The sequence below is a fragment of the Etheostoma spectabile genome, chromosome 22 (genome assembly GCF_008692095.1).
Source record: "Etheostoma spectabile isolate EspeVRDwgs_2016 chromosome 22, UIUC_Espe_1.0, whole genome shotgun sequence".
Taxonomy (NCBI): domain Eukaryota; kingdom Metazoa; phylum Chordata; class Actinopteri; order Perciformes; family Percidae; genus Etheostoma; species Etheostoma spectabile.
In genome coordinates, this window is record NC_045754.1 from 18,970,134 (window position 1) to 18,984,957 (window position 14,824).

General features: G+C 40.4%; 1 protein-coding gene across 1 annotated transcript in view; it reads right to left on the reverse strand.

The window, feature by feature from the left end:
• ntng1a (netrin g1a) overlaps nt 1-14,338 on the reverse strand; it is a 271,523-nt gene extending 257,185 nt beyond the window's left edge. The window contains exon 1 of the mRNA XM_032503682.1: nt 14,284-14,338. The gene's annotated coding sequence lies outside the window, so the exon portion shown is untranslated. The remainder of the gene's footprint in view (nt 1-14,283) is intronic.
• Nucleotides 14,339-14,824: the final 486 nt, after the last annotated feature.

Consider the following 14,824-nt stretch of genomic DNA (forward strand, 5'->3'; position numbering starts at 1 on the left):
TTTGACTGAAACCTCAACCCTCCAGCCTACAAGAGTATTAGACCTGTAAAATGTCTGACACATTTCTATTTGACAGTTTCTTCCTTTCTTTTGGCATTTCTAATTTCAACCAACAGAAGCAGGTGTCACTCTCTGCCAATCCTGACTCTTAGCTTGGCGTTTCATTACAGGGTCTCGAATTGCACTGAGGTGTGAGATAAATTGGTTATGTCTAAAGTCAAATTATATCCAGGTCTTTGCAACTCAATTCATTTATCGAAAATAGGGAAAAAAACTGCTAAAAAGGAATGTTCCAAGTTGCCGCTTTCGCTAAAAGACGGATTCACAAAGAGGTAAACTCACGCCAGATTGCCTGCCAATTTCTGGTCTAGACATGAGCAAAGAGCTCTTTCATTGCCACTTATGTAATGCTTGACGGGAAAAGGAATGGTTTCAAAATAGAAAAGTCAAGTCCCTCTCAGCAATTATTTGACAACTATAAAACTTCCATTGAATGACATAAAACCTGCAGGCCCACGTGGAGTGGCATTGTTATTTTCTGGGTGTGCTATTTAAGCACTCTGGCACTTTGGCTAAACACACGCTCTCATCTGCACAGTTTGATTATAATACGTTGGATTTCTTGGAGTTCCATTAAAGGTTTAATTTTCTTTTTATGTGGTGATCCAGATTAGATTGTAATAAGGCTGTTATTCTTTGTTCTATTTTAAGACATCAGAAGTGGTGCTGCGTTCTAGTGATTCAACCGTTCATTGGGAATTTCATTATAGCATAGGAGGAATATTCTTAGAGCCCAATATGATAAAAAAAAATAACGCTTAAATTGAAAATGAAATTGACTTTAATATGAACTAATAATAGTTGTGGTGACTGAAGATTACTTTTATACACTTGTCAGAGGAGGGGATCCAGAAAATGTGTGTTGTACCCAAATTAAATAATGAAAGGTGAAGTTCACCTGTGTCACTTCCTTCAGCAATACAGGATATACATGTATATTTTACTAATCAACAAATCTCTATATGGCTTTTATTGTTTATTTTATATGTTTATTAAGGTTTATATCATTTAATAGGGAGTTCTGTTTAAAGGCTGCAAGGATGTGTCTGAAATGTTTCAAAACTGTAAAATCGCTGTTCACAGTTACACTAGATTATTTATTTGCTGTGTTTAAGCACAGCTGAGCTCTGAGCTAAATGCTGCTGTCGGCATGATAGCATACTCACAATGAAATTGTTACACTTCTAATTGTTACCATGTTCACCATCTTAATTTAGCATGCAGGGTTATATTATTTAGCAGTAAAATCAGAAAACAGCTAAGGTTGATAGGAATGTTATTCATTTTGCAGAAATGAAGTTGCAAATCACCAAAGTGACTAGACTTTATCCTGACGAGAACAAACAAGTGACCGTACCAAATTTCAAGGGAGAACTTCTTGGTGTTCAACCATCCCCAAATTAGATTATAAGTCCTCAGTCTTTTGTCTGTGGACTTCCCTTCATGTAGTCCAGGGAGCAGGAGGAGTCTTCCTATGTAGGTTATAGGTGAAATAACACAATTCCACCCACTTTGTCACTATCCATGGCTCTAACTCATTTATTTCATCAGCAGAACAATTTGCTGAACATTTTTTACATTACATAATTTAGCATACTGAGATATTTGAATAATATGGCATGTTTTATGATTAATTAAACACATTAGGCCACTTTGGTCAGCACTATAATTATATTATTGGTTGGAATGGCCAGGGAGCCAATGTAGTATACAAGTAAACAGCTACAGTAAACAGGACAGAAAACAAGGAAATAAGTAAAAAAAATAACTTCAAAAAACCATAGCCAGTGTGGACATGCAATGCCACAAAAAAAACTATTTTTATTGTTTTGAGTGCCTGCAGTCACTTGCAAAGACACCAAGTGAGTAGTGGACCAAAATGGAACATGTGTTATTGTTCCTCAAAGGTGGATCCTTCTCCCTGCTGCGGGAAGATCCCGTGAACAACAAACTGTACTGTACTATACAGCTGATGTTTTACTTTAACAACTGCAAGGGGTGTTTCACTTATGTGTGCCTTTCAGTCATGGAGGCAACTGTCTCTAGGGCGCAAGTGGAGGAAAGCTGACACTGATCTTACTCATATCCCACCATGACGCATGACCCACTCACGCTCTCTGCCTTCAATGAGTTGTGGGGCTGAGCAGTCCCTAAAAGGATTTAGTAAATGGTGAAGTCATGCCTGGGGGTGGAGGAGGACAGGACAGCGCTTCAGTGGTGAGACAGGATGGACTTTAAGCAGTGGAATGCTTTCTGCTCAGCTAACCCTAAGCTTCACCTCAAGAGTGTCATCTATTGTCAGGACCAGGGCAGTCTATTGACAGGGCCATTGCTTTTCGGATTAATGGACCTCTCCAATATTGGCATGTACAGCTGCCGACATCATTTTAATGTGAGCATAATCAATAGCTCCATCAACACTGAGAATATCCCGCCGTCAAGCTACGGGGGATTTGTCCGGGCTTATGTTTCTATCAGACTGGTCATGGTGAGGTCCAATAGGGCATACAGCATGGGTGCAACAGTGTGGGTTTGCTCAATTCCTTAAATGTATAGGCATGTATTTCTCAGGAATAAAAGGAGTGATACATTAGCTAGAACTTGTTTTATCTTTCAGGTTGCCTTTAGAAATAGAAAATAAAGAGGTAATGAAAATGCTATAGTTGTTGGTGTCTGTAAAAATTTCTACTCCAAGTTGCAGGCTTCTTTCACCACCGTAGCCTGATTCAGTAACTGTTGCAGGCTGCGATTGTAAATGTTCGTAGGGGACGTGTCAAAAAGAAAAGGGACACCTCCCATGTTGTATGATTTTTTTTAAATTGTGCCTAAAGTGGAGAAAAGCACAAAGCTTTGAATAATACTACTTTTTGCCAACTTTGAGTTTGGTTGTTTCAGAGTATGACTGACTTTCAATTAATCAAGAATTTGCTAGACACAGTCATTGGTAATAATTAGTCACGAAGGTTGATCCTTAAATACTTACCACTCTACATTTCAGCATGCTGTGTGTTAGCAAATTTTAGAAATCTTTCACTGTAAAAGAGAGCTGTATTTTTAGTAAATGTTAATGACATGTTTAAACCTCCGAGTTATGCTCAGAATTTGGCAAAAAGAATCAATTTTCTGTTGCAGAACGGCTCTTCCCATGAGACTTCCAGCACAACCTTTAAACAAACGCAAGAATTAAACAAAGCGGCCAGAAAGACAAAATGCCTCCACCGATTCATACTGCACTTACAAAACAATTTGCAAGTATTAACATGCAAAAGTAAATCGATCTATGGCCTGTCAGGTTAACAGGACAATAAAAATCCTTTACAAATCCTCCAATTCAATCATATTTGTACAGTACTGTATATATAAATGAGTGTAAACTGACTTTTAAAGAAACTCTTAAAAAGATAATTAAGTGAAATGCTTAATAATCAAATGCAACATCTTGCATACTGTATGTTAAAATTTTTATAAATATTTATTGTTTAAGCATATTAGCTGTGAAGTAATTGTGTTTGAGATTAGGCTTTTTTGTTATGGAAGATAAAAAGGCAAATACTTTACGCTGATAAAGGAAGGGGACGGAGTAGAAATTGTAATAATAATTTTTAAAAAGGAGTCAAAACCTGTGGACTCATATTCAGACCTAAAGGCTTTCTATCAATATTTTATGGCTGGCAGAAGCAGATTGGGTCATATACTGATAAATTTCAACTTACATTGAGAGAGGGTGAACCACAGAAGCACATTCTACCCTGGATAATAGCCTCCTTAAGGGCCTTCTTTTGAACACTTCCTCCTGAACTCCAGCTGCAGTTGTCAAGAAACCGTAATTTGGGTCACCGCTACCACTCAGCCATCAGGGAGACAACGCATTGAGAGAAAAGACAAGTGTTGTAGTTATGTGGTGGCGTTTCTTTACTTGTTATATAACTTGTTTTATGACAAGTACTGCATTATGACCTTTTTTATTGTTTTTATTGCCCTTTCAGCTTCAGAAAACTGACTATACCATTTGAAATTTCATGATCAACATACATATTCCAAAATCTTCCTCGCTAGCTCTGTGCAAAAAAATAAGATAATGCACATGATTACTGTACCGACCTTCATTGCTGGGTAAACTGTTTTTGGAACACTCTAAAGTTATGAGATTTCCTCTAAAGGGCTCAAAGAGCTTGTTAATATTGTGTGGCATAAATGCTAGCATCAACATAATCTGAATAAAGAAGATGACCTTGCCACCAAACTATGATGTGGGATGGCAATTTTAAATCAGTTTTATAAGAGGAATATCTTTATTCTGTGGCAGTCATTGACTGAAATGTCACTGATAAAAGTTCCAGCATCACAAATAAACAATAATAAACTTTTAGTAATAAACTAGTTCATAACAATAAGTTTGAAATTCTTCAGAAAGGTATGACAATATTACAAGTTGGACCCATTACACCCCCTGCCATGCATAGCAACACAGAAGGTTCTTTTAACTCTCTGTGAAACTGTACTTATGCACAGTGGTGCTTTGAGACAAATACTAACAGCATGCTAGTATGCTTATAATAACAATGGTAACATGCTGATGTAAAGCAGGTTTAACGTTCACCGTGTTCACCATCTTGGTTTATCGTGTTGCTAACATAGCATGCTAAAATTTGCTAATTAGTACTTAACACAAAGCTGAGACTAATTGGAATGTCATTAATGATGGCGCTAGATGGGAAGCTAATTGAGGTGTCCTGAAATTCATTATTAAATCATCCTGAAGGCAAATTTTAATTGCATTCCATCCAGTAGTTGAGACTTTTAAGACCACAATTGTCAATCTCATGGCATAGCTACAAATAGCACACCTTTAAATTGTTATTAAATTGTTATTGTTATTTGTTTTTAGAGCAATCTCTAGTATTTATCCATTTTTTGAACCATGTATCCTGTTCAAGGTTGAGGGGGGCTCGAGCCAGTCCCATCTTTAACCCTCAGAGACCTAAGGCCATTTTTACAGTTCATTGTCCGTCTGGTTTTATTTTCTAAAAAGCTTGTAAAACATCAACCCTGTTGTTTACAGTCAAGATATGAATATCATTATTTTAAGGACAAACTAGGCTATTAGAATATTTGTGCTGCAGTGAGGTTATTTGAATTTTAAAAATGGTTGTAGGACCTAAAAGACAAATAAATAAAACTTCAGATATATAGGGCTGTAATCTCCCAGTCAACTGGTCGATTTATTGGTCGATACGTTCTGGCTCGACCAAAATTCTGATTGGTCGTTTTTTTGCCGTGTTATTTCATCAGGTGAAAGCATAGACCGTTACGGTCTACGGGTGGAAAGCACTTATTGCTAATGGGGGTGTTTTCAGAGCTCCCCTGTTTCACAGATAACAGTCTGTCTTTAAAACAACCCCCTTGTTTTTGGATTAGCCCAACACACTGGGGACAGATTGAAGAAAGAACTAGAAAGCCTTGTTTTAGTGGTTATTTATTTAATTGTGAGTGTTTCATTTACAGTCAGTCCTCCACTACCATGTTGAAGACATCGGCAGTGTGGCAGCATTTTACAAAAATAGATAACGGAAAAAAGTTGAATGCAAACTTTGCAAGTAACAGTTTGCATATCGCAGCTCGACTACAAAGATGGCATATCACCTAAAAACGGTAAGCTAACTTGTCTGCGTTAGGTTGCCCTGTCTGTTTTGAGTAGGCTATATGAATATATCAGAATAGGCATATTTCATAGTCTAATCATCGTTTTATAACTACCGGCGCACCCACCCGCAACAACGGTAGCGTTCCCCAGACACACCCAGACCCCGCTGGATGTTAAGCCTCTATCCTCCAAATGCAAAAATAATATCACCGAAGGAATTGTCGACTTTATTGCTCAGGATATGAGGCCCATTGCTGTTATGGAGGGCTGAGGTTATAAGAACTTGTTAATATACAGCGGCAGCACGCCACACCATCATGCATGGACTAACCGGAAAATGTGAGGGACTCAAAGATACAACACAGCGAGGCACTGAGCTGGACCACAGATATATTTAAATATGCAGTATATATTAAAGTAGATGTGTCTACAGATATGTTTTACAAATATGTATTGATATCAGCAGCTCCAGCAGGGGACGCCAAACTTCCCTTTCCCGAGCCACATTAACCAGCTCCGACTGGGGGATCCCGAGGCATTCCCAGGCCAGATTGCAGATATAATCCCTCCACCTAGTCCTGGGTCTTCCCCGAGACCTCTTCCCAGCTGGACAGGCCTTCCGTAGCGAGGAACCCAGGAGGCATCCTTACCAGATGCCCGAACCACCTCAACTGGCTCCTTTCAACGAGAAGGAGCAGCGGCTCTACTCCGAGCTCCTCTCGGATGACTGATCTTCTCACCCTATCTCTAAGGGAGACGCCAGCCACCCTCATGAGGAAACCCATTTCGGCCACTTGTACCTGGATCTCGTCCTTTCGGTCATGACCCCGCCTTCATGACCATAGGTGAGGGTAGAAACAAAAACTGACCCGTAGATAGATAGCTCTGCCTTCTGGCTCAGCTCTCTTTTTGTCACAACGGTGCGATAAATAGAAAGTAATACCGCACCCGCTGCGCAGATTCTCCGACCAATCTCACGCTCCATGGTCCCCTCACTCGTGAACAAGACCCCAAGGTATCTAAACTCCTTCACTTGGGGTAAGGATTAATTCCCTACCTGAAGAAGGCCCTCCATCGGTTTCCTGCTGAAAACCATGGCCTCATATTTAGAGGTGCAGACCCTCATCCCCGTTGCTTCACACTCTGCTGCGAGCCAATCCAGTGAGTGCTGAAGGCCACAGACCGATGATGCCATCAGGACCACATCATCTGCAAAAAGCAGCGATGAGATCCCCAGTCCACCAAACTTCAACCCCTCCCCACCCCGACTACGCCTCGATATCCAGTTCATAAATACTGCAAACAGGATTGGTGACAAAGCGCAGGCCTGGCGGAGGCCAACCCTCACCTGAAACGAGTCTGACTTACTGCTGAGAACCCAGACACAGCAACCCGGACACAGCTCTTGCTTTGGTCATACAGAGATTGGATGGCCTTGAGAAGGGACCCCCTCACCCCATACTCCCGCAGCACCTCCCACAGTATCTCCCAGGGGACCCGGTCATATGCCTTCTCTAGATCCACAAAACACATGTAGACTGGTTGGGCATACTTCCAGGCTCCCTCCAGGATCCTTGGGAGAGTGAAGATCTGATCCGTTGTTCCCCCTTTTTGAAGAGGGGAACCACCACCCCGGTCTGCCACTCCCCAGGCACCGTCAAAGACCTCCACACAATGTTGAACAGGCGTGTCAACCAAGACCCTCCACACCCAGGGTGTTCAGCATTTCTGGACGGATATCATAAATCCCTGTGTCTTTGCCACTGTGGTGTTGTTTAACTACCATAGCAATCTTCACCAGGGAAATTGACAACAATCCGCCATCATCCTCCAGCTCTGCCTCTACCATAGAGGGCGTATTAGCTGGATTTAGAAGTTCCTCAAAATGCTCTGAACATTTGAACGTTTTCCATTCAGGTTCAGTGCCCCCAGCCTCCACATGGATGCATGAAAAGCTCTGCAGGAGGTGCGAGTTGAAAGTCTGTCGGACGGGGGCCTCCTCCAAACATTACCAATTTACCTGTATTACCTGTTTGGGTTTACCAGGTCTGTCCTGAGACTTCCCCCACCCCCTGACCCAACTTACCCTCAGATGGCGATCAGTTGACCCTGGACAACTCCGGAGTAGAAGAGAGTCCATTCACTATCCAGGAGTATGGTTCCAGAACCAAAACTGTGTGTAGAGGTAAGCCCCACCAGATCTAACTGGTAGCGCTCCACCTCCCGCACAAGTTCTGGCTTCTTACCCCACAGAGCGGTGACATTCCACGTCCCCAGAGCCAGCCTCTGCTGCCGAGGTCTGGTCCGTCAAGGCCCCTGACCTTCACCATCACCCAGGTTTCAATATAGTGTATTCATTTCCTATTTAATCTCAAGTAAAATATTACTGATAAAACCTGGTGGACGCTAGTGATATGAGGATGGATAAGGTTATGTATGTATCTGAGAAGAAAAACAATACAGCTTAAATTGGTAGTTGTCTGGAAATCGGGGCCTCAATATCATCTCCCGACGTACTGTATATATTTAACTCCCTTCAAAGTAATACAGCTTCTTCATCAACGGGATTGTAGACAAAAGGCAAGACATGCCATGATCAAGAAAAAAACGTTTTATAGTTTTTATTCATGACAAAGCCAGCACACCAGCTGATGGCTCAGCTGATTCCTTCTTTTGATTGCATTTCCAATTAGCGTGCTCTCTTTAAACATCTTTTCCCAGCCTACCTTGCTGCATCTCTGCAAGCGCTTGCAAGATGTCTGCCACATGGGAATAACCAGGCTGCTTGCCCTGAGGCTCGTCATGTCAAACCATGTCCATTGGGGATAGCCACTGTAAATCGAGTGCAGATTTGAGTATGCTCAGATTTAAACAGTTTACAACATAACGTGTCATAACCAATGAGAGTCAAGTCAGACCGGCACTGGTCGAGTCCAGATGTAAGTTGTGCCTGCTCATATTTAAACAGTTTACAGCATAACATGTCATAATAAACTCTTTTCACTACAAACAATACCAGTTGAAAAATATTTTAGTTAGTCCATTTTTACTGTATTGACATTACAGAAGTCTCTTGTTAGCATCTTGTACGCTACTTGTTACAAAGTGACGCATGGGCAACTCAAATCTGCACTCGACTTGCATCGGTGAGTGACAGGGATGATTCTGCCAAAGCCCCCAGGAACAGTGCCATGTCTTGAAGCAGCCATGGGCTTAGTGGCCATTGTTGGAATTGCAGCGTCTGACAACCGGCTGGTCCAGAAAGACTTTTCCCATAGATTGTATTTCATGGTTACATTGGTTACATGGTTACATCCGAATACTTGGATGTTCCTTGTTCAAACTATCACGTTTAAAATAAATAAAATAATACATTTATAAAAAAATAATTAAATAAATAGAAACACATCATACTGATATGATGGTTCTCCTGAGTTCCTGTAGCTGTAATTATGGTTCTAATGGCTGTGGATTATCATGTGTGGTATCTTATGATGCATCAGAGCACTATATGTTGATGTAACGTTGTTTAGGTCTCTGTTCCCAAGCTGCCAGGTATGAATAACATTAGCGGTAGCAAGTAAAGAACGTGTATCAGACCCCACATCCAAGGGTTGTATTCTATGGGTCCTGTAAAGTGGATGTAACATTATTCGCTCATGAACGAGCTGCGTGGCTACAACTCAAACAAACTGTCGCTAGTGCGCATGTCCATCTTGATGTTATGGGTCAGTCAACGCGGATGATCCGGGTATTTTAGAGCTCCATGACTGCATCATGCCCTTTGAGCAACGCTCATTGGAATGAATGCTATCTCCACTTTTCTTAATGCAACATGGTTCCAGCTATGACTGCTCTCCCTGCTTAAGGCTTTACATGTATTGTATGCTGTATTGTATGCTTTACGTTTTTATTGTATTGTATGTATGTATATTTTGTGTGCTGCTGTAACACTGTAATTTCCCATTTTTTGGGATCAATAAATATCTATCTATCTATCTATCTATCTACATGAAAAGGCAGGACGTTGTTCTCTTTTTGCCTCATGCTTTCAACATATGCATGTAGAAGTGTAGTGATGCTGCTTCTATCCTTGCTAATGCTTTCCATGTAAGCTTGTGGATGGGCAGGGAAATTTTGCCTGGTATGAGGGTTTTGGGGGATCCTGCACTGCTGCTCTCCCCGCTTAAGGCTTTCCATACATGCACATGGAAGGGAAGAGAGGTGTGCTCTCTCTGCCTCATGCTTTCCACGTATGCATGTGGAAGTGAGGCGGAGGCCCCAAAACAGAGCCATACCACCAAATACAAATTGCAAATGAATGAATCTATTTTAATGAAGTGGTCCTGACCGAAATGAAGCATACAGAAGTTCTGGCAGGTCATGGAGTCAAGCTCGGCTATTATCTCAGCTCAAAGCTGACTTAAGTTCTTAAGCCAGCACACCAGATAATGGCTCAGCTGAGTCCCTCTTTTGATTGGACTTCCAAATAGCGGACTATTTAAACTGCAATGAATAAATCTCTTTTGACAAAGTGGTCCTGACTGAACTGCGTTAAAAGACACCTGATACAGACTGAATGAATGAATAAGGATATTAAAGAGCGCTGTGTCAGAGGAAGGAGACTGAGAGAAACTAAACGTTTTCTGCTCCCAACCAGGTTAGACTTAGTTACCATAGTAACTGACTCTGAGGTTAAATAACCTCTCCTTCTGAAACGGGCTGGAGTTACCCCTCTTTCTCAGGTTTGATGTACCTCCCTTCCTGAAACGGAAAACACAAAGTTTCCCTCATCTCAGAGTTAACAAACTAGGAGTTTTCACTAAACCTGCTTTCTGACGGGGACCTCTGGACTAACACAGAACAGAAAAACAACTCACACCTTTTAGAAATTTAGAGCTTACATGTCACCTGACACATATGTATTTAGACTATAGGGTTTGTATAAAACATGTCATCCTAATCATTGCAACTCAAAATATATTCTTAACCTGAGGCACCCATTTACCTCACACAGCATGTACTGCAAGTCCAATAACATAACACTATTTTAGCATGAGAAAATAGATCCATATCTTGGATTTCCTGGTCAGACTACCTGTTTGCTTGCATTTAAATCAAAGACTGGACATTTAAAATCACATCTTGAACAGAGATCCATATTTTCAGCATAGAGATGCTTATCATAGCGCAATACATCACAGGCAACATGCTAGCTTGCAATAGCCCAGCTCAAGCCTGTAGCCAGGTTGACAAATGAGAGAGTAAAGAGTTTGAATGTGCAGATGAATGATCCTGATGATTGCCCAGGACTGCAGTAAAACACTATGTCAACTCTAATGCTGTAACCATTTTGTTGGTCTGCCAAGTGAGATGCTTCTTGGCTTGTCTGAGTGCTTAGGTTTCATTTAAAAAGAAACCGCTGGATGCTGGACAAATCTGTTAGAGTCAACAAAAGTTCTGGGCGAGTAGAGTCGCTACATGCAGTGTTTTCTTTTCACAAAATTGTTGTCCTAATGTAGGTTAAAATACCATTTCCATGGAAACAACACTTACCATTCCTAGATACAAATGAGAGCTTGGTTTATTTTTCTATTCTAAGGCCTCATTTCAACTTTAATATTTGAATCTTGTGTACATTTTATTTTTTAACAAGGTACCAAAAAGCACCTGTAATATCTGTCTGCTTGTGTGTGTGTTGGTGTCTTTGTGTGTGCTGTAATTTCTTTCACAGTTATTACCCTGTCATAAATGTAAGCACCATCATCCATCAGGATAAAATTTCAAGACAGTTTTCAGGCTGATACAGATTGTCCTATGATTTATATGTGATTGAAGTGGCAAACCAAAGCTGACAGGGAGCACAGTAATACAACAACAAATTCATATTTAATTCCCTAATTGCCCCGTGTTTTTGTTTTGTATTTCTCTGGGTTGTGTTGCTGCTGAAATCCCACACAGCACATGTTTCAGTGCACAATGCCACACAGTTTCAGCATTGTTCTGTCAAACTGTTAGCTTTCTGTCAGGCTATGATTTGAGGCAATAGCCTTTTCAGCTTCCCATGAGGTTTGATTTTATCCTGGCTCCAAATATCAGTTGTTAAAGGTGTTGAGGAATTTCACTTTTTTTTCCTTTCAATCCAACCCTTTTCTGCCCTTAATCCCAAGTGTGCTTGTGGTTCTAGTCTTTCAGCTGAGTAACTGAAAAAAGGTCTTTATGGAGGCAGCCTATGGTGGGATGCCAACTCGGTTCCCATTCGTAGAAAGCTTTTGAAGCGCAAAGAGAGGCTCCCTTAAAACAGCCAGGGTTGTCGAGTTGAGCGTTGGTAGAGGCCTGTGCCTGAGGCCATTCCTCTGAATGGCTCTCATCTCTGGCTTCCAAAGAGAGGGGGGCTGACGGAAAGCTTCCAGGTGACAACTGTGGGGGGAATGGCAAGAGAGACAAACAGTCCTAGTGTCTCACCCACAGAGACTTCTACCTACCCACTTCTTTACTACTCATTTACTTTCTCCATACTGTGGAAGTGGCTGACTTTCACATTCAGCATGTAAAATACAGCTGCACTATATTCATAAATATTATAAATAGAAAGATGTCAGGTAAATCCGATTTGTGTGTCCAGACATCTTCAACCTATCTGTATAGGTTGTTGTGGTAACGACTTGGGCGTCTGTGTAACTACGCTGGCAATAATAGCCTAATGACAAATCATCATAGTCATAACAATTATTAGGCACTTTTTAAGGCATGTATTTCACAAAACAGGCAGAACAAGAGATATATTTAATTGCTCAAGAAAGTAACAATGGTATTACCGTGTAGCATTCGATTAATAGTCTTTAGCCAGGCATTTAGCATAGGCTACCTGGCGTAGTGTCATTTGAGAAGACATATTTTGACATTTGCAATGCATAATAAACACACGATCATCTTTAGGATTCTCATTCAGTATAATGCAGCAAAATATAGGCTACAGTCTCTCACACAAATTAGGTGAGGTGTTGGATGTGCAGTGGTACAGAAAATGGCTCTTGATAATGTGAAGGCAGAAGAACTCAGACTTCTAGTGTTACTCGTACAGCTAGCTTAGCTACATGTGAATGTGACAGAAGCTACATGACAAAATGATCTGGCATTTTGATTCCATTTATGTCAAGATGCAAAGACATGGACAACATCTGCCGGGGAAACAAAACGTTTTCTAGTAGGAAAAAAGGTCTCGTAACTATATTTACGTAAGTTGTACATTAAATTAAATTAAATGGTAAAATAATGTTAAGATTCAGAAATCTAGTCTTGTGTAAGGTAAATCATTTTGCTTTTATTCCTGTTGGTAAGATATAAATATAAAATGTCATTATGAATGCTATGAAGCAAACATTATTGTTGAATGGTGTACAATATTGCAACTCATTCTATTAGGCTTTTATATTGGTTTAGATTTATCAAATAGTTGACAAATAATGCTTCAGTTTTAAATGCTTATTTTTCTCCGATATAAGATTATTTGTTTGAATATTTTCTTTGAATATTTTGTCTCTTTCTATACTCATCCTTTTTCTTCGTATTTCTAAATGAATACAGGGTCAATGCTGAGGTATGTACAAGGAGGAGCACGTGGCCAAGAGGAAGATGCAGACGAGCAACCATCTACAAGCAGTTCAGGCACACATCAACCCCAGCCGGCCAGCAGGTCTGTAGACGCCACAGCAGTACCAAGCCCTGATCAACCACCCTCACCCGGCCGTTTAGGGACAGATACACAGAAAACATCTGTGGTTTATTTTGACAATATTATGCACTTGTCAATACTTAAATGTCTGTGTTTTAGCTATTCTACATAGTAAGTAAAGTAACATTGTGTGACTTTTCTGCTTCTAAATCTTTACTTTTTTGAAGAAGATTGCTTACTTGTATACTTCTGCTTTAAGTTTGTATTTATGGATGATTATTTAATTTCGACAAAGATTTTGCCCGTCCCAATACTTGTGTGAATGTATGTTTTGGCTGTTCTGTGTACTGTTTTTACAAAGTAGATCTTCCTTTTTCCTTTACTTGTTCTTAGGTGTTACATTTCTATGCTGCTATTTAGGGCTGTTCAATTAATTGAATTTCAATTTTGAAATTACCAAATAGTATAGTTGAGAAAAAACTTAGGGCACCAAAAAGGCTGGCAGCGACACTGACTGTAAGCAAACATAACAAGCAATCCTCTTCCAGCAGCCGTCATGCGTGTTTTCTGTGAACACTTGTACAGTATATGGCAATCCCAGCTGCACACAGCTGTTTCTTGTCTCCTGCTCATTAAACTGCTTTCTTTAAGTTAGCTAATGGACCAGATGGATCTTTAAAACTAATCCTACATCCAGAAAATGTACATTTACATAAGGACGGGGTAAGTGGGGGGGCAATGCTATCTACCTGGTTGTGGAAGATTTGTTTCTGTTGCTGTCTGAAATGGCATACAGCATTTTTATTCCTGAGTCTCACTTCGTCAGGTGAAATGGAAACTGAATTACTCCAAGGTGTGGATGTGAGAGTGAATGTTTGTGTTAGACATGTGATGAACTGCTGACCTGTCCAGGGTGTTTCCTTTCCTTCCACCCAGTTCCCCACTAGGGTAGGCTGAGCCTAAAAAAAGAAAAAGAGGGTGTTAAAAAATGGATGGATGTACTGGGATGCTGTATGTATTCCAAAAAAATTGTATATGCACTTGAAGAATTTTAAAGAATTTATGGAAGGGTTTGTGTTAGTGTATATAACATGTACAGCCACACAAGCCCATCCTTTTAATGCTCACACAAGTCGTACTCTGGCTAAACTCCAACATACTGTAAATTCTGCTGTTGTCAGTGACTGTCGATAGGAGCAGATCTTTAAGCTGTGAGCATGCGAAGAATGAGGTTGGGAAGGATCCATAGTTTCCATTAAGAGTAATTTCTTGTCTGATCATTTGCTGAGTAAACATGCAATCTTTCCAACTAGCCCATTATGAACAAAGACAATGCCAAACTGTGTAAAATCAATCAATCAAAATAGGTTAATGTAAAGCAAGTTAGTTTTGCTGGCAACAAATATGCATAGTGTGGCTTTTATTATTAAAAATGCTTAGCAGTA